We start from the raw sequence: 19,872 nt of genomic DNA on the forward strand, positions 1-19,872 counted from the left end.
TTCCTCTGCTTCACTTGAAGGCTCTAAGCTGCTCAGCGGCATGCAAATCAGATCCCCTCTAGGACAAGACTGCATCAGCTGCAATTCAATACAAAATTCCGCTTTCTCGTGGTGTCACGTAGACCTGTATGCTTCTTAATTAAATGCAAGAGTGAAATGTGTTTTGCTTAGCAAACTTTCAATAATCATTTCTTTTATTGCATTTTTTTTTTTTGTTCAAAAATCCTGAATGAGAAAAGACAACAGCTGAAAATAATAACAAACTGATAGACAGTTCACCTTAGTGCTTTCTCTTGGTATGTTACTACCCAGGCAGAAGTGATCCCTGCTGACCTAAGCAGTGATTGAACTTCTTGCTAAGATGAATTACTCATACATAAAAAGGCAGCATTTTATATGAAAGGCAAAGTTTGTGAGAATGACATTTTTGTCTATAACTTGTTTAAGAAGATGCCTTCCATAATATCAAATATTATTATTATGTTTTATTTATATGGCGCCGCAAAGGGTCCGCAGCGCCATACGTAGCGCATGGACAAAATAGAGGCGGCATAGAGGGCAGTACAAAAACGAAGTGCAATTAAAACCATCTTAGCTGAGAACGGGTGCACAGGGCAAAGAGGTATAAGTGACTTCTAGAACACTTAGAAGCTAGGAAAGAGAAGGAGGATAGGTGGAGAGTGAACTAAAGCAAGCTGGACCTGTGCCCAGCTGTGTGGGCGGAATAACAGGATCAGAGCAATGATGGAGATGAAAAGGCAAGAGAGAGGGGGAACCATCATCATCATCATCTATTTATTTATATAGCGCCACTAATTTCGCAGTGCAGTACAGAGAACTCATTCACATCAGTCCCTGCACCATTGGAGCTTACAATCTAAATCCCCTAATTTACACACACACACACACACACAAACTGAGAGAGACTAAGGGTAATTTGATAGCAGCCAATTAACCTACCTGTATGTAATTGGAGTGTGGGAGGAAACCAGAGCACCCGGAGGAAACCCACACAAGCATGGGGAGAAAATACAAACTCCACACACATAAGACCATGGTCGGGAATCAAACTCATGACCACAGTGGTGTGAGTCAGAAGTGCTAACCACAAAGCCACCATGCTGCCCCACCTCCACACCAAGAGCAGGTACCAAGTGTGGAGGTGAAAAATGGAGGCTGGGGAGCCGAAGGCCGAGGTCACAGCAGGAGGAGGACGCAAGGATAAGACAGCCCTGCTTGGAGGAGCTTACAATCTATAGATACATACATACATACTCTTATTATTTTTCTGTTGATTGAAAATAGGTGAACATAGGCAAAAGGACCCGGTCTTTGGTCACTGCCATCAATTCTTGTATTTAACCATAACATTACAGGTTATGACTATCATTGCTAATCGAATAAGTCTATTAAAAGTCTCCAAAGAGAAAACATTTGTACTTTCCATTATCTACATGACAATGGAATGCATATAAAGTGGGTGCAGCTTTGTTTGATGAAAAAATACAGATTATGTACTATTTTGGTTCTGCAAAAGCCATCGAATTTAGGGAGAGTGATCTAGTGTGCACCCTGCTGTACTTTTCCTCTTTGTCTAATATTTCCACAAGTGATGTTGCCTGGTTTGAAATTTTACTATGCAATAATTGTAAACATTAATTAGCAACACAAGACTGTGGGGTATATTTACTAAACTGCAGGATTGAAAAAGTGGAGATGTTGCCTATAGCAACCAATCAGATTCTAGTTATCATTTATTTAGTACATTCTACAAAATGACAACTAGAGTATGATTGGTTGCTATAGGCAACATTTCCACGTTTTCAACCCAACAGTTTAGTAAATATACCCCCTAGAGCATACAGTTTACCCTTCGCAATTGTCATGAAGTGCAGCTTCAGTCCCAGAACATTATCATCACCCTCATCAGCAAGGACAGCAAAGCTAATTGTACAATTAACATGTTCACTCTTATTTGTAAAGTACTATCTGGTATTTTAGGTGTTGCATGATTCTCTCGAAAGAGACTATGATATCTTTCCATATGTAGAATCAGGGCTGATGTTCAGATTCTTTTCCCCTGGTGAGCTTGACTAGCCCATTGGACACATACTATGCTCTTGACCCTTGCAGTGTTGTCAATGTTACTCTGGTAACAATTGCAAAACATGATATTCACCTTGCAGCTGTGATTGGCCTTTACATAATGTATCATCATCATTTATAGAGCACCACTAATTCCACAGTGCTGTACAGAGAACTCACTCACATCAGTCCCTGCCCCATTGGAGCTTACAGTCTAAATTCCCTAACACACACACACACACACACACACACACACACACACAGACTAGGGTCAATTTGATAGCAGCCAATTAACCTACCAGTATGTTTTTAGAGTGTGGGTGGAAACCGGAGCACCCGGAGGAAATCCACGCAAACACGGGGAAAAGATACAAATTCCACTCAAATAAGGCCATGGTTGGGAATTAAACTCAAGACCCCAGTGCTGTGAGGGAGAAGTGCTAACCACTGAGCCACCAGTTCTGTCTTTGCCCAGGAAATGCAATTAATTACCTGAAATCACTAAGCCACCGTACTGCCCCATATCTCACATAATATGCTGCAAAAACTTTAAAGCATACACTCGTAATCTTGAACTAATGAGCCATGTATGGACATAGTGGATATAGTAGTCGGGTGGGCAAAATTCCCATGTCTTGCTCTGAAAAGCATTTTTAGGAATTTATTTTCCTAAATATAATTTCAGATTTGAGGGTGAACTGCCATTATTAAATAACATTTGCCATCAAATGTAGATATGTAATGAAGCTTTTTAGAATGTAACTTTATGGATGGAAAGAAATTATCAGCAAATTAAGCTCATTCTGAGGTCATGAATATATGCCCTGTACAGATTTGCAGTAATAACATGACAACACATTGTTAACCTGAGAAGATTGTGACATTTTATACAGCACAGATGGAGAATGAGATAACAGCTTTTCCCACTCGGCTTCATTTACATTGCAGTGGTTCCAATCACATCAGGTGTCGCAGTGTATGATTCTTCAAAATGTGTCACATTTATGATGCTGATGACATTCTGCTTCCATACATTATCAGGAAACAGAGAAAATCTGCTTACGTAGATTATTAGCAAACACTCTCACAGGTTTTTTTTTTTTAAAGTCACTGCAGTCTGTTACCAATTGCGCGTTACATTCTATAACTAAATTTAGACTTTATTTTTTGAATCCTAATGAAACATTTCATGTTATACAGTGATCAACATTTATTTTAGAACATTAATTAACTAAGGAAATAAAGTGAACTTTAAATGTTATTGAAACTTAGGACCTCATTTAGAGTCGGACGCAATGTGCGTCCAAGACGTGTAGGAGTGGGAGTGTGCCACAGCTTGGTAGGGTATTACGAGTGGCAAGCAACCCCAGTTGCATCCCTCTCATAATACCCTACCGAACTGCGAGTAGTTCGTGCACCTAGCTAACTACTTGCGCCACCGAATTCCTGCCGTACATTTTTAGCCCTTTCTTGACTTGTGTTGCGTCTGCGCCTTACTGCGTCTAGGATTTACTTACCGGGTCACACCCTCACAATTCCACGTTACACCCTTTCCCTCGTAGTAAGCCACAAGCTGTCGCAAGTGTTAATTGCGTATAAGATGCAGGTGGATACGGTGCTTGCTGCACATGCGTGATAGTGGTTTTTTGGTTGATGCGCCTAAAACGGACTTTGGGTCCGACTCTAAATGAGGCCCTTTAACTCAATTGCAGGAAAAGAGACAATTAATTAACAACCCAAAAATCTATTTTGATGGCAATGATGCAGATTTTTGTTTTATAAAAAATAGTAGATGAAGATTCTCCCAACTTACGGAAAGCGCTGGGGGCATATCTTGCCCTATAGTATATCCGCCTAATCAATGATCTGCTGGAATATTGACAGAGGGAGGTTGACTTGTGCATGGGATGATTAGTATTGAAACAGTTGCTGCCCATGTTCTAGTATAATGCCTAATGTGTATTCAGTCATGTAAGTGGAATTGTAACCGAAAATGCAACCAGTTGTCTCCCAAAAAAGTGGAAATGCTAATATCTATAAAAATTATTCAACAACTGATAACCCCTTCCATAGCTGGAACATCCATTAGGCAACCTAAGCTCCCACCTAGGGACCAGTTGAAACTGAGGAGCCCAGATAACCATTTGTTATGGATTTTTTATTTTTAACAAACTGAGGGGGAAGGGGGCACAAACCAGTATGGGGTCTTAAGCCGGCTCTGGCTTCTCATGTTCTCAACATTCTCCAGAACTATAAGTGGATTAGGAAAAAAATATTACTGTATAATGATATATGTAGCATTATATTGATTTGGAACAAAGAAAGTATTATTCAATGAATAGACACTAGATTCCAAAAGAGATTAAACTGCAGATACAGTTTGATTTATCATAATTGCTTAATTGTTCTGCAGAAATGTCTTACGGTATTTTGTAACCAGTGCAAAACTATCGAGCTATGGGCCCCGGTTCAGGGAAACTGGGAGAGGGGACACGGGCCCAACAGCTCGCTAGTTCCCTTCACAGTGGATCCCTTTATCTCCATGGGCCTCGGTGTATGGCACCTACTGCACCAATGGTAGTTCTACCAATGTTTATAACATCTTTCTTGGTGACTTCACATAGTGTAGATTGCTGTCTAGTTTTTCCACCAATGGATTTATCTTTGCACCTGAAGGAGATCAGCGGAGTGTGGATTAGATGCCCAGGTCTATCTGGTTTTGCAGACCCTTGCATAAATGTGGATTCATTTTTGTAGAGTAAGCTTATTAGAATGAGTTATAGGGGTGAGAAGTCTGCATGTTAAGGAACATTCATGGATTAAAGGAAGGGCACAAAGCTATTTTCACCCTGGAAAAAGAAAAAAATTGGATTTTGAAAAATGCTTGTGATAAATTACAATTCACTGTTTTGGATTGGCAACTCTAAGCAAATGGTATACACCGCGTTTCGCCTAATCCATTACATTTGCATCCGAAATGAGGCAAATCAATGCAAACAGCATTTCTGCAGTTTCATAGATCTGCAAACACAGGCCTGACTTTAGACAACTCTGGTATACAGTATTTTGCTAGCTGACAGGTTATTCTGGGGACCGTTCCAAAGTCAGAACTGCACAAGAGACACGATGGTGAAATTACATCTCTAATTCCAGCACTGTGAAATTCAATGACTGTGGTTAGACCAAAAGCAACAAAATCAAACAGAAAATAAATGTCTGGGACCGGACCAAAGCTTTTAGGCTGGTATCCAAGTCATGAATTGTAATAGGTATGCACACAGACAGTGGTATATCAGGAAATGGCCAAACTGTGTGAAAATATTTCTGCAGCGTAGGCAATATGATGGATGCTAAAAGCCATAATGTCACCAAGACTGCAGTTAAATTGCTACGGCTGCAACTTTTGAGAGTCTAGCGATCAAGTATAGATGGAAGAGGTCATTATCGAATGATTGATTGGTATTTTAGACAAAAATGTAAGCACATTAAGTCGCTGTAAAACTATCTAAGATCCGTTGCAAAAAATATATATGCTTTAAAGATCAATTGTTGATATTTGTATATATAGTCACAGATTTTAAATACTTGCCACTGAATTATTTTGTTGCTCCTTTGTTTTGAAACTAATCAACGACACAGTGCGATTTCTTTTGGCAAAAAAACTCTTATTCTATTTATGCTAAAAACTCCACAGTACCACTTCTTTTTTTTCTGTAGAGATGTGATATGCAATTGTAGGTAACAATGTTTATTCTTTATGTACAGATAAATACACAACGACACTTAGGGCCTGATGTGGAATTGGACAAATGGCAGTTTGAGTAGAGTAAGTTCCGAAAATTTGCGCTGCCCATGGCCACAAAGAGTACACACGAATATTCGCGTACGCAAAGTTATGTGCAGCTGACATTTGCCCCCCCCCCCACATGATTAGAGAGGTAGAACTGGCTAGAGAAGGGGAAGTCTAATGTAGACCGTAAACAGTAAGCGCAAACGCTGCTGAGGTAGATGAGCACGGAGCCGAATATAACTATCACTCAGTAGCACTTCTTTTATTCTGTATGCTTTGTGTCATTTTCAATATTAGATTTTTATAGTGCATAAGATACATGAGCAGCATAAATATCTTTTTGTCTGTATGTTGGATGTCATTTTAACTGCTTATTCATTGTCATAGATAAATATATAGTACATAGTTGCTTACTTTCCCGGAATGTCCAGGAGACTCCCGAATTTTTGGGAGTTCTCCCGGACTCCCGAGAGAGCAGACAAAAATCCCGGATCCAGCTGTCGCCGTTGTTGAAGATGGTGAGGGCGGGGCTAAATGCACCATTGTGACCCCGCTCACTGCTGCGATTGGCTAAAATTGCCTGAGATTGAGAGGGGCGGAGTCTAACGCAGCACCACGCCTGCCCACGCCCCCCTCGCAATGGGCAAAACTTCATGGCCAGATATGGGCTGTGACGTACATTTTGCAGAACAGTTTTGAAAATGTTGCTTATCTCTAGTTAAGCCGTTTGTATTTATCTTGGACGTATATGCACAGCCTGAAAAAGTAAACAGCTAAAACATAAAATCATACTTCCGCAGTCTTCCAAAAATGGCCAAGAGATTCATGAATTTTGGATAGTTCTCCTGGACTCATGAGAGAACAGGCCATCCTCTTACACCCTATCCACTTCCTAGTGAAGGGCTGGATAGTGACCACAATGACACTATTCATGACGAATAACATCATTTTGGTCTCACCCTCCTTTGGCTAAAATGAAGTGAATTGCAATGCCCCCCTCCCAAGGATATCCCAGGTGGGAGAGGACTAAAGTTGGCAAGTATGCATAGGACATTAGTGAATACAAGTACTATACTAATCATGCATATGAATAAGCACAAACGTTTGCACAATTCTAAAGTGATTTTGTAACATCCAAATGTATGTACAAATATTCAACGAGAGTTAAAATATTTGCAATTATCTACCAGACTTTATGGTATTGTTCTCTATTATCAGTCAATTTAGCACAAAAAAGTCACTGCAGTGTCTACCAATAAGTTTACAGGTAAGATGGCTTAAGGTGATAAAGAAAAGTATTTCTTTGCGATAATGTTTTTTTCTCAAATATCTTCTGATAAGTTCTTGAAACTTTTAAAAAAAGTTCTGAACAAGGTATTTGTGGTAGAGTAATGCATAAATTATTTATAGATGTAATTTTAGCTAAAAGGTGTCCTGCTGTGACGTTCAGGCTTTCCAGAGTGTAATCTAACCATTCAAAGTATAATTCTCATGCTAATTGTGCGGCATTTGACAGGGATACAGCAACAACTTACAGGACTGCTCTCCAACGCCTGGCTATCTTTATACTGTTTTTATAAACTTTTTGCCTTTCCAGTATTCTACTTAATTGGTGCACTTTATGTAACCATTTATTTACTATAAAAAGCCACATACATTTGTAGTGGTAACCAAATGAATAGATACTATATACATATAGAATTACACGCAGCTACAAATGAACCAAAGCAGATGTGCAAATTTCGAATTCCTGGGAACGGCTCATTCCAATCTCTAACTTTTAGCTTGTGGCTTCCCGTATGTCTCCATTTCCTCCGTCACACCATGACTAGGGTAGTTTGAATCCTTGAAATATCTGTTTATTGCTGAATTACGGCTCAAAATCAAAATTTGCAAATAGTTACAATTTTTTTTTTTCATAACTTCTGCTTGATTATTCTCCACTCTCAGTCTTATCAGGCCTCTACAATCCTCTTGACAGCAGCAAGGACCACAATATAGCAAATGATAGTTACGCAGGGTGGTTAAATAGTCAAATCCATGTTTTTTTTGTGTCACATCTAAAGCTGGTAGAAGCTATGTTTGAAAAATAATACAGGCTAGATATTTGCTATCAAGGGGGTAAATGTATCAAGCTGAGAGTTTTTCGGCAGGTTTGAAAAGTGGAGATGTTGCCTATAGCAACCAATTAGATTCTAGCTATCATTAATATGATTGGTTGCTATAGGCACTTTTCAAACCTGCCGGAAAACTCTCAGCTTGATACATTTACCCCAAGGTTCTGTTGAAGCCATCAATCCCCCAAATGACAAATATTAAACACATTTTAAAGGAATAATTTTTTTATATTTTTTTTTTTATTGATGCACTATCCATCATAACAATAGAATTAGTTACCTTTTAAAATTCAGTTACAAGAAACAGATACTAGTATTCCATGGCTAATGTAGCAGTGACATATTACTGCATCTGAACTGGGTAAATGACATTAAATAATTATATATAAAACAGGTATCAAATTTGAGTAAAAAGTAATAGCAAGTAGAAAACAATATTTAGCAAACAGGACTTGTAACTTTGTTCCTTAGAGTAACAGTACCCTCCACACCAGGTAGTTTTGCATCCCTAGGAATTATAATTTCATTAAGTCACCCAGGTCAATTTAGTAGACTATTTGCTATGAGGTGCTCTCTTTTGTAAATTTAATGCAGTCCAAGGTATAAAGAGAAAAGAACGAAAGGGGTATGTTTATAAGGAGCACTCTGGAATGCTTAAAGGTAAATACAATATCCAAACTTTATTATTTATCTTGATTAAAATTTTTATACAACCCCTAATTACCAGCATAATAATAAAAAGATGTGTTTGCGTGGGTTTCCGCGTGCTCCGATTTCCTCCCATATTCCAAAAACATACTAGTAGGTTAATTGGCTGCTATCAAATTAACCCTAGTCTGTGTGTGTGTGTGTGTGTGTGTGTGTGTGTGTGTGTGTGTGTGTGTGTGTTGGAGCAGAGACTAATGTAAGTCAGTTCTCTGTACAGCGCTGCGGAATTAGTGGCGCTATATAAATAGCTGATGATGAGTTCAAATAAACATGGCTGAGTGTTCTATTCGTGCTCAACATTAGTCAAGTGAATATAAAGTTGTAGAATCAACTACAATGTCTCGGTTTTCTGACCATTGACTTCTTAAATAATTCTAGATATATATATATATTCAAAAGCTCCATTTTTGTGTATATTAATGTAGATATGTCTCTATTTTCGCACTAAATATAGAGGTGTGTGTGTCCACCTTACATACACTTCTAGAGCTTTCACCATATGGCATTTGAGGCAATTGTTGGATCAAAAAACTCCTATGGGGAAGAGATAGGAATGGAAATTATTGAGGAACATCTTGCTGTATGTACTGTCCGAGAGTAGTTTGCACAAGGTTGATAACATGCACATTATCGTAGGGATTCAGACGGATGGGAAGTGTGGAAGCCATTGGGCCAAACCTGAGATGATTTGGTCAATCACCCCTACAACAAATTATAATGAGCCGAGATGGCTTTATGGGCTGAGGGGGGGGGGGGGGGGGGGAGGGGTATCATTGTTTTGCACTCTCATTTTTGTTAAGTGTGCATAAGAATACAATACAAATGGTAAACAAGAAAGGGGAGTTTTTGTTTAAATTAAAACGTTTTTAAATCTGTGCATGTATGAGTTTCTTTTGGCTACCACTGCATGCTGGTGCTTGTAGTTCCACAAGCGTCAAAATGCCAAAGCAGTCAATGACTGCCAGGCATTGTTATGGCTTGTAGTTTCCACAATAGTAATCAATCATCATAATCATTAATCATTTTCACTTTAACTACCGGTGAGATTCATGCTAATTGGGGCAGCACGGTGGCTAAGTGGTTAGCACTTCTGCCTCACAGCGCTGGGGTCATGAGTTCAATTCCCGACCATGACCTTATCTGTGTGGAGTTTGTATGTTCTCCCCGTGTTTGCTGGGGTTCCTCCCGGTGCTCCGGTTTCCTCCCACACTCCAAAAACATACTGGTAGGTTAATTGGCTGCTATTAAATTGACCCTAGTCTGTGTGTGTGTGTGTGTGTGTCTGTGTGTGTGTATGAGGGGATTTAGACTGTAAGCCCCAATGGGGCAGGGACTGATGTGAGTGAGTTCTCTGTACATCGCTGCAGAATTAGTGGGGCTATATAAATAAATGATGATGATGATGATTGTCTCTTTCTCTAAAGGCATTCACAGGACAGGAAGACCTCAGATTGAGGCACTCCCTGTTTTAGTGTGACCAGCACAGACTTACATAGCCTGGTGCTGGTAACTTATATTTTTAAATATATTTTAAAGCACTAAAGATACAGCGGTCAAGTTGATGATGATGAAGATGATGATGAAGATGACTGCCATATCTTACAACGGCTGCATCCATAGCAATTTTGATGCAGCTGTACCTCTAAGCTGCATTTTCAGTTGCACGTGCAATACAATGTACTCATGTAAAAACACAATTTTGCGGACATAGGATTGGCCAGTATTTTTCCTGCCTACTCTAAATCAGACTCTATGTGTTTAAATTTAAATAATTAATGCTTCAAAATTATGTTCCATTACTTATATAAAATACATTACATTTTTTAATCTATTGAAATAGATAAACAGTATTTCACAGATACTTTCAAAAGTTAAAAATGACCTATATTAGTTTTTTTTAATCCCCTTTATAAAAGCCTTGAGCTAATACACATTCTAAATGTACATTGGAATGATTCAATTTTCAGCCTCCAATTAAATTCAACAATTAGTATTTGGACAGAAATTAGTCAACACACAAGAGATTGGGCTTTTTTTTAAGGAAATCTTCATATGTGCGATTGGTTTCCTTTCGTTGGCAGTTACTTATATCACCGATCACTATTCAATGAGTTATGTAACACACGTGGGCAGGGTCTGTACCTTGGGAACAGACAGGCAGAATTAGTCAAGGGCAAAAGGATTTTTTTTTATTTATTAGATTTTCAACATGGATAAATATGAATCACGAAGTTCTGTCCTTATATGTTTTCTGCTATTGTAAATGAGTGAAGATTTTAATGTCATCACCTAAGGCAAGACAGATAAGTGACAGAGACAATTTGTCACTGGACATGATAAATTATGTTAAATTACATCCCTGACACTTTGCTCCACACTGTAAAATGCTGAGACTATAATTTATTCCTGTTATGCAGATTTTTGTCCAAAGATATCACAATGGATGATTTATAGAATAATTTGAAAACGTTGTTTAAATGTATTTGTTAATCTATGAAGCTGCAGAATTCAAAGTTTTTTTTAGGAAAATAAAAAAAAAAAGTTTTCAAGTTATGCTTTATGTCACACCCATTCCTGATGCTTACCTGCATAGGTAGCCCAGGCCCGAAGGGAGGTGGTGCCACTGGATGGGAGTGGTGTGATGCCTTTCTGGGTCACTACGTCCCCCAGCATCCTCTAGGTGCTGGAGGGGAAGTGACTTCAGAATGTTCCCTGCAGCAGCAGATTGGTGCAAAGGATGAGATAGGAACATGAGAGTGTGACTGGGGAAGGAGGCGGGCCATTGCTGTGCAAACAGCCATTGCAGTGAAAGCTGCTGGAGGATGAGAGGCAGCCCACTAATGAAACAGGAACATGCCATGAGTCCTGTTTAACCAAGGATAGCGTGGGAAGCTGCCATAGAGAGATCTGTTACAGATAGATCTGCCAGAGAGAGAACTGCCAGAAGGAAAGCTGTGAGAGGAAGAGCTGCCAGAAAAAGAGCTCCCAAATAGAGAGCTGCCAGAAAGAAAGCTGTCAGAGAGAGAGAAAGCTGATTAGAGAGATCTGTTACAGATAGATCTGCCAGAGAGAGAACTGTCAGAAGGAAAGCTGTGAGAGGAAGAGCTGCCAGAAAAAGAGCTCCCAGATAGAGAGCTGCCAGAAAGAAAGCTGTCAAAGAGAGAGAAAGCTGCCATAGAGGGATATGTTACAGATAGATCTGCCAGAGAGAGAACTGTCAGAAAGAAAGCTGCCAGAGAAAGAGCTGCCAGAAAAAGAGCTCCCAGATAGAGAGCTGCCAGAAAGAAAGCTGTCAGAGAGTGGGAAAGCTGATTAGAGATCTGTTACAGATAGGTCTGTCAGAGACAGAGCTGTCAGAAGAAAAGATGCCAGAGGAAGAACGGTCATAAAAAGAGCTCCCAGATAGAGAGAGAGCTGCCGGAAAGAAAGCTGTCAGAGAGGGCTGCCATTTTCAGAGAATATGCTGCCAGAAAGGAGAGTTTTAACCTGAGAGATGGGATTCCAAATAATTGTTATTATGCACTATAGGGGAGTTATTTAATGCAGCCAAGCATCTTTATGCAACAATTGTTATAATGGTATTTATTACAACCTGCTGCTACCTCATTTTATCAGGTCACGGTCACATTACCATTGTATAATTTCCTGAGGTCCTAACTTTTATTGTCTTCATGTTGTATTTAATGTGTAAATGTACATGCTGTTGGCCAGTTTTAGGATTTTTACCTGTAGATCTAAATATAAATACTGCCAGGGCTGGACACGGCTCCAAGATACGAGTGATTGCCAGCTAAGAGTGCAGTCTTACTGTTATTTTATCAAATGCTAAAAGTTTATTTTATCATTGCTATTGCATGCTGGGATATCTTCATGTTCATAATGTATGTTGATTTATACCAGGTCATGTGTAATTTTCATGAAAATGTATTCATCGGCATGAACTGCAAGGATGGTTGCAAAATGCCTACTTATGAAGTACAGATGCTTGTGGTATGATTGCCTGTGCAGTACGATCGAAAAATGGCACTTTTTAAAATAAACATATCTCACGTTGGAATGTGTTCTTTAGATTTTTTAAGACATACTGGTATTTTTTGGGTTTAATATTTCACTTTTATTTCTCTTCTAAATGCCCCACCCCCTTAGCATTGACTCTTCACGGAGTAAGTCTTCAGATTGTTTTGCTAGTAACCATGGCCTGCACATGCGCCTATTAAACTCAGCAAGGGTCATTACTCTTAGAACATACTATAGCTGAGATTCCACACCCTCCCAAATAGGAAAACTAAGCAACCACTCCCTCCCCTAACCCAAATCAGAGTGTCGCTAGTGATGCCACTTACGACTCTTTTAGTACTAATTACAGCTGGTGACTAGCTCCGAAATTGATCCCTATGTGTTTTATAGATCTCAATCAGACAGTCAGTATAACAGTATTATAGTGAATGAGGAAGTGAGTGTGTTTAATTTAAATCTCCTGGGCAGAAAATAGTCAGTGCATAGTTGGCGAGGAAAATCAAAACATTGAGTATCAGGATGTCACTCATACAGTGTTTTAAGTGCCCCAAAATCTTGCCTCTCTAGTCAACCTCCTTAGTACGCCTAATAGTAATGTTAGCCATGGAAAAATTGTATGAACTAAATAAACAATAAATATATGTTGTTTGCAACAATTGGGCCGTTGGGATGTGAGTCACTGGACGTAACAGTTCTTGGCCCTATCGATAAACTTCTAGGCTGTCATGAACAAAGAAATTAAGTGATAGTGTCAACTCCGGAAGGCTGCCATCTTTAGCTTCAGTTTTATAGACATCATGCTCAGAGTAAAGTACAAGTTGAGGTTAGCTTGTAACAAGGGGCTAAAAATAAGCATGGCCTGCCACCCGCTGTTTATTTGTGTTGGGAAATATATAGTAAAATATATAGGATCATGGATCCCCTTACTGTAAATTATAAGACTATTAAAATCCACCCAGTAGTTCCATGTTATTATAAAAGCATGAAGGTTGCAGGTATACAATTAAATATACAGATATGAGATTCATTGCTCTGGATTAAAGGTTTTCTGTTACATTTAAAAATTGACCCTTCTTATCTGTTTTTTTTAGCCATTCCCAGAGTCCGAGGGGATGCCGCTGAATCGCAGGAGCATTAAAGATCCTAAACTTGATCTGAGCTTTGCATATTATGCATTAGAAAAAAATGCATCAATTTAAAACTATGATCTTTTTGCTTCTTCTCCGTATGATTTTTAATAGCATGCAGTTCCCGTTTTATCCTCTAAATGTCATTGCTGTGTACAGAATTCATTAGACCAACCTGTGTCTCTTCAGGTGTTGTGAAACTACGAGCCCCAGCATGCTTTGCCAGTAGACAGCCAGTCTGTAGCTGGCAGGGTATGCTGGGATTTGTAGTTTCACAACACCCAGAGAGCCACAGATTGATCAAGCCTGCACTAGCATATAGTTAAAGCAGCAATCCCACATGGTTCTTTTTGTTCCTTTAAATAGCAAGTTCTTGTTCTTCGCCATCGTCCTACAGATCATTATCTCCTTTTCACTTCCTCTCTGGATGGCAAGCAAGTATGGCTGCCACAGGGTCACAGCTCTCAGTGTGTCATGATGGCAGACGGGGAGAAGACTTGCAGTGAAGACAGACACAAAACACACTATCTGGCTGCCAAACTCAGACACAGTTAGTCTGTTACACAGGATCAGACTGTCGTCATGTCATGTGATGGCAGAGGGAGAGGAAAGATCTCACAATGTACAGTTCAGACAAAAGCTCAGAGGGGTGTTCCAAAGCCTCTCTGCTCACTACATCATGTGCCAATTAACTGTGGTTGCCATGGTAGTCTAGAATCATAAATCATTAATAGCAGCCTGGAGAAAATAAACAAGGGGAAATGGTAAATACCAACATTCTTCTTATAGCCTGCCACAGTGATTTATGCAAAAATACTATTTTTTTTCATGTGATTGCTTCTTTAACTTACACACAGAAGTAGAGACAGTAATGCCTACACATTTTACAATTATTTTAAAACATATGATTTAAAAACAATACTGAAATCTTGAGAACACTGCATCACATAGGGATGGTAATACACTGGTTTCAATTAGTGGGAATAGTCCCAGTTGAAAATAGAAACATAACCACTATAATAGGGAAAATTGCTGATATTCTCTAGTCACACTCATACTATGATTGTATGTATAGAACACAGAGAGCACCCTGCTTGTAAATACCTGTCTGTTAGTACAGGTCTCCATTCGTTCGGATGACCCAGGCAGTGCCATCACTCAGGGCTATGAAGGAAGCCTGAGGCAGCTTCGCTCCTGGAGAACCTGTCGACAGGACAGCACCATGTCGCAGACAGTAGATTAATTCCACCAGATCAGAGTCAAGGTGTATTATTATGGAGACCATATCATCAAACATGACTCCAACATGAACTTTGACGGTCTCTGAAATGAGGTACAGGACATGTGCTCCTTTGACAAGGACCAGATACCAGATATTCACCATGAAATGGATTGATATAGAACAACATTCATGTACTCTGTCCTCACAACTGGAGCTGGAAGAAGCTTTCCGGTTGTATGAAATATATAAGCCTCTGAGTTGCCCATTTACATCTTCTGCGGCACTCCTGAGACCGAGAAAAGTGTGTTCCAGCTAGGCTCAGAGCACCCATTCCTTGTTGGACTACACGCCTGCTTCCAGACAAATACCAGACTCTTCTTTGTCATCGACTATGTGAACGGAGTAGATCTAAGCTTTTACATACAGTGTCGAGGGAAGCTCTTTGAGAAACATGCCAGCTTCTATTCAGCTGAAGTCAGTCTTGCCTTAAATTTCCTGCATAATCGAGGCATTATCCATCGTGACGTAAAGCCAGACAACATCCTAGTAGATTCCCAAGGCCACATAAAGCTTACGGACTACGGTGTGTGCAAGGAAGACTTGGAGCCTCGAGGAACAACTAGCTCTTTCTGTGGCACACCCCATTACCTCGCTCCGGATATGTTGCAAGGCAAAGACTATAAATTCAGCGTTGACTGGTGGGCGCTGGATTCATCATATTTGAGATGCTGATGGGGCATTTGCCCTTTGACTCTGCAGAGGAGTCTGACATGCCAGACCACAGCGCAAACGATATTCTGTTCCAAGTTATCGTAAAACAAGAACTTTGCATCCCCAAATCATTGGGTGTGAAAACAGCTAGTGTACTGAATAGATTCCTAAACAAAGAGCCATAGGAGCGTCTGGGCTGCAATCCACAGACTGGGTTTTTGGACATCCGGGGTCATGCATTATTTAGCATCATTGACTGGAACCTCATGGAACAAAAACTACTGGCTCCCCCATTTAAACCCAAGGTCTGTGGAGAATTTGGATTGGAGAACTTTTATACCGAGTACATAAGCCAGTCTATCCATCTAACACCTGATGAGGAGGATGTATTGTGTATCCAGACTGAATTCCAGGGATTCGACTATATCAGTCCCCTATTGATGGGTGCAAAGAAAACTGCTTGAGGATTAGGTCCGTTCCTGGTCCATCTTCCAGAACAAAAGCAGAAGACATTTATCATGTCTAAATAAATGTATGGGTTATTTGATATGGGAGATTCTATGCTAGAGGAGCTAGGTTGTCCTAGCCCGCCTCTTTTACGTGTTTGGGGAAACAAAAAAAAAACCACTTTACTAAAAGTACCTTGTGTCCATTTTTGTATTTTTACATGTCTTTATTTATATAGATTGAGATAAATATTTGTAAGCAACGTTTGAGTGTCATTTTATGTTGAAATAGGAAAATCTTTTTCTTCTTCCCTTTATCAGGTTACAGAATGATTATACCAACAATATTTACAGTATATGCGAATACTAGCGGATTTGTAATAAAATCTATGTTGTAATTTGATTTCCCAGAGACATTGAACCCATTACCTGTAGATCAGACACAGACCCTAGGGGTGCTTCCAGGCGGGCATCTCTTCCTCCTCCGCCCAGCCTGGCACAGTGGTAGTATGGTGTAATTAGATTGGCTCTCAGTAATTACCTGACGAGATCACACTGCCAGACTTCACCCTCCAGATAGAAGCTGCTCACCCCTTCCCTATAGAGGAGCCCACGCTGCTCAGTGTGCGCCCAAACAACATTATTCCTGGTGGTGATCTGGGACAATGGGCATGGGCAGTCCACCTTTATGGCCCTGGCACACGGGCGATCTACACTGAGGCCTGGCAGAGACACACAAGGCAACAGTTACAGGACTTCTGTAGGGAGGAAAATAAAATGCTTTAAATGTGCCAAACTATACCACATTATTGACATAATCTGACATGTAGAATCTGTAAAAATTAACAGTAGAGGTTTAATTATTCCTTATAATACAATTGTTTCCCAATAAACAATGATGACACTACATTCTACATTCAATGAAATTAGAAGTTGCTGTTTATATGATAATATTTACTGGAGTTTATACATATAGTAACATCGCGTGGGCCTAATAAAAATGATGACATTCATTTTTCTCTGTTTTAAACATAATTATCTTGGGAAATGTAACAATTTGGCTTCATACAACAATTACAGTTGCACTTGATACCTGTTCAACAATTCTTTGTAATAACAGTTTATGAAATTAGTTATTCTATTATATGGTTAATACATTCATACTTATACTAGGTATATTTAAATTAACCACAAATGGTCCCTACATAAAGTGATTAGTGATGCAATATGTCACACGTATATATGTTTACACATTTAAGGTATGTAATGACGTTAGTTTGTTTCATGCAATAAAAAAATAGAATAAATAAAATGAAACCGTTTCTTCATTCTCAATATATTGAATTTTGATTGTGAGTCGGGTATATTCATCTTACTTGTCAAGTCTAAGTCAATAGGGATATAAAAATATATTGGAAAATACAAAGTTCCTGACAATGTAATGTGTTCACTATACACTGAAACAGAACTCTGTCAGAAGAAACAATGAACAGTGCCCAGTTTTATAAATAATTTTCTGGAATGCTGGTTATTGAACATTTACTATAGGACCTCCAAGTGTACATAGCAGCACTTCGATGTACAGTACAGTTAATGACCTATACTTGCCCCTAAAATCTATGAGGACAACAATCTACAAAATGATTAAAACATCACATTCTATCTAAGAAAAAAATCTTCTCTGTAGTAAAGTTAAGGTCTACCCTCTTTCTAGATAGGCATATTCTAGAAATTTTGGCAGCAGATCAAAGCCGTTCGGCAATTTAGAGTGCCTTATTTTAGAGCTGTGTTTATACCATGTGTATTTCCAATAGAGTTATTGGTAACTACAAATTTGCTCCAAGCACTTACAGTACTATGTTTAATAAAATAATATGTCCACTAGAATTTAACTAACTGAATTTAAATGAAAAAAAAAGAAATCCACTGGCTAATTTGTGTTGAAATTGTTATTATATTTATATTTTTTCCTGTTAAAACCATTAGCATACTTTTTTGACCTTTTATTTGTCAGTAACGTATCATTTAATTTTATACTCAGTCCCAAGAACAGTGGCTTGACGTTGGTCCTCCCATGTGCCCACACTAAATTATTAAACCTTCTCTGTGGAACAGTAGTGAAAATTTCACTAATTTCTAGCAGAGCTAAAAAAATTATTAAAATGGGTTTTGATTGTTAAAGCTAGCCTAATTGGTACTGATTGCTAAAGCTAGCATAATGAGCTCTGATGGGTAAAGCTAGCCTAATGATTTCTGATGGGTAACTCTAACCTAATGGGGTCTGATTGTTAAAGCTAGCCTAATGAGTTCTGATTAGAGATGCTCAGCCTCAGTTCTCCGAGAACCCAGCCCACCCAAACTTAGTAGATCCAAGTACCGAACCGAGCCAGCTCGGAAATTTTGCACGCCCTCTGAATTGACAACAAGGAAAAACGTCATCGTTATGTTTGGTTGATCTCTATGAAGCCTATGCCAGCTGTTTATAGATGTCACCAGTTATTATGAATATTGTAGGAAATAGCCACAAGATGGATAAATAAACCAGATTTATACTCTGTTGTTCACCCTAAATTAACTTTGTATCCCTAGAACTGAACAGAGACAGGCACCTTCTTCTGCTTCACTCGCTCAGTAAATACAGCAAAGCGAGATTGTGGATTGAAGTAATTATAGAAAAGTATATGTTTCCCGAGGACATTGAAAGTACCTGATGAAAGAAAAAGAATCAAGGTTCATCCTCGCTTTATTTTTCTATAACAGTTCAGTGAAACATTTGGGTAAAGACATTTAGCACTTGGATCCAGTTTCAGGTGCATTTAGTAAAATGAACACTATGGGGGAAATTTGCAAAATAAAAAAATTCTAAAAGTTTTTAAAACTGGCGCACATTGCTGCACATCGCCGGCGGTTTGAATCTGCAAACTGTTTGGAGGGTAAAAACCCAAACCGCCGGCTATGTGTGTTGGTTTTAAAACCATTAAATCAGATGTGGTTTAGGCCAAAACGAATGCGGTTCAGTGCAAATCGCCAGGTCAAACAAGATCACCCTTATAGGTGAAAAAAAATTGTGTCCCCGTAGTGTAATTCAAATAAAAATGCCCCCCCTTAGTATAATAGATGTAGAAACTGCCCCCCTTATTATTAAAAATAAAGATATGTGCTGGGTATTGTTGTTTTTTTTATTTGTTTTATTTTTACTAAAAAATTTAGATTTGTTTTCACTTGAATTTTTTTGATTGCAAGTTCACATTAAAGATGGAAATGGTCTCTTCATTTCAGATTTTACATAAATAAACACTAGTAGTTTCAATATGTATATATATATTGAAGTCTAATGAAGTCCGTAAGGAATTCTTTTATATATCTCCAGGGTTTACAGCAATTTTTAAGCTTGTGAGACTTAAAACAAGTTAATCTGGTGGGTGGGAGGTGGGAGGGCCCAAGGACAATTCCATCTTGCACCACTTTTCCTTTCTGCCACTGCTGTGTGGAAATGTGTCCTAGATGTGCTAGGAACTGCCGTGTGTTTGTGTCGCTGTTCTGTCACTTACCATCCAGCCAGGTCGCTGCAGTATTTGTCCGAAAGTGTATGAACATAATATTGCGACCTGTGAGGTGGTCAAAATTGACTGCAAATGACTGGAACTTA

The 19,872-nt window shown here is 39.0% G+C and overlaps 1 pseudogene; it reads left to right on the top strand.

Moving 5' to 3' along the window:
• The first annotated feature begins 12,636 nt into the window (after positions 1-12,636).
• LOC142108970 (protein kinase C iota type pseudogene) lies at positions 12,637-16,276 on the top strand (annotated as a pseudogene).
• Positions 16,277-19,872: the final 3,596 nt, after the last annotated feature.

This window comes from Mixophyes fleayi, chromosome 12 (genome assembly GCF_038048845.1).
Source record: "Mixophyes fleayi isolate aMixFle1 chromosome 12, aMixFle1.hap1, whole genome shotgun sequence".
Classification (NCBI taxonomy): Eukaryota; Metazoa; Chordata; class Amphibia; order Anura; family Limnodynastidae; genus Mixophyes; species Mixophyes fleayi.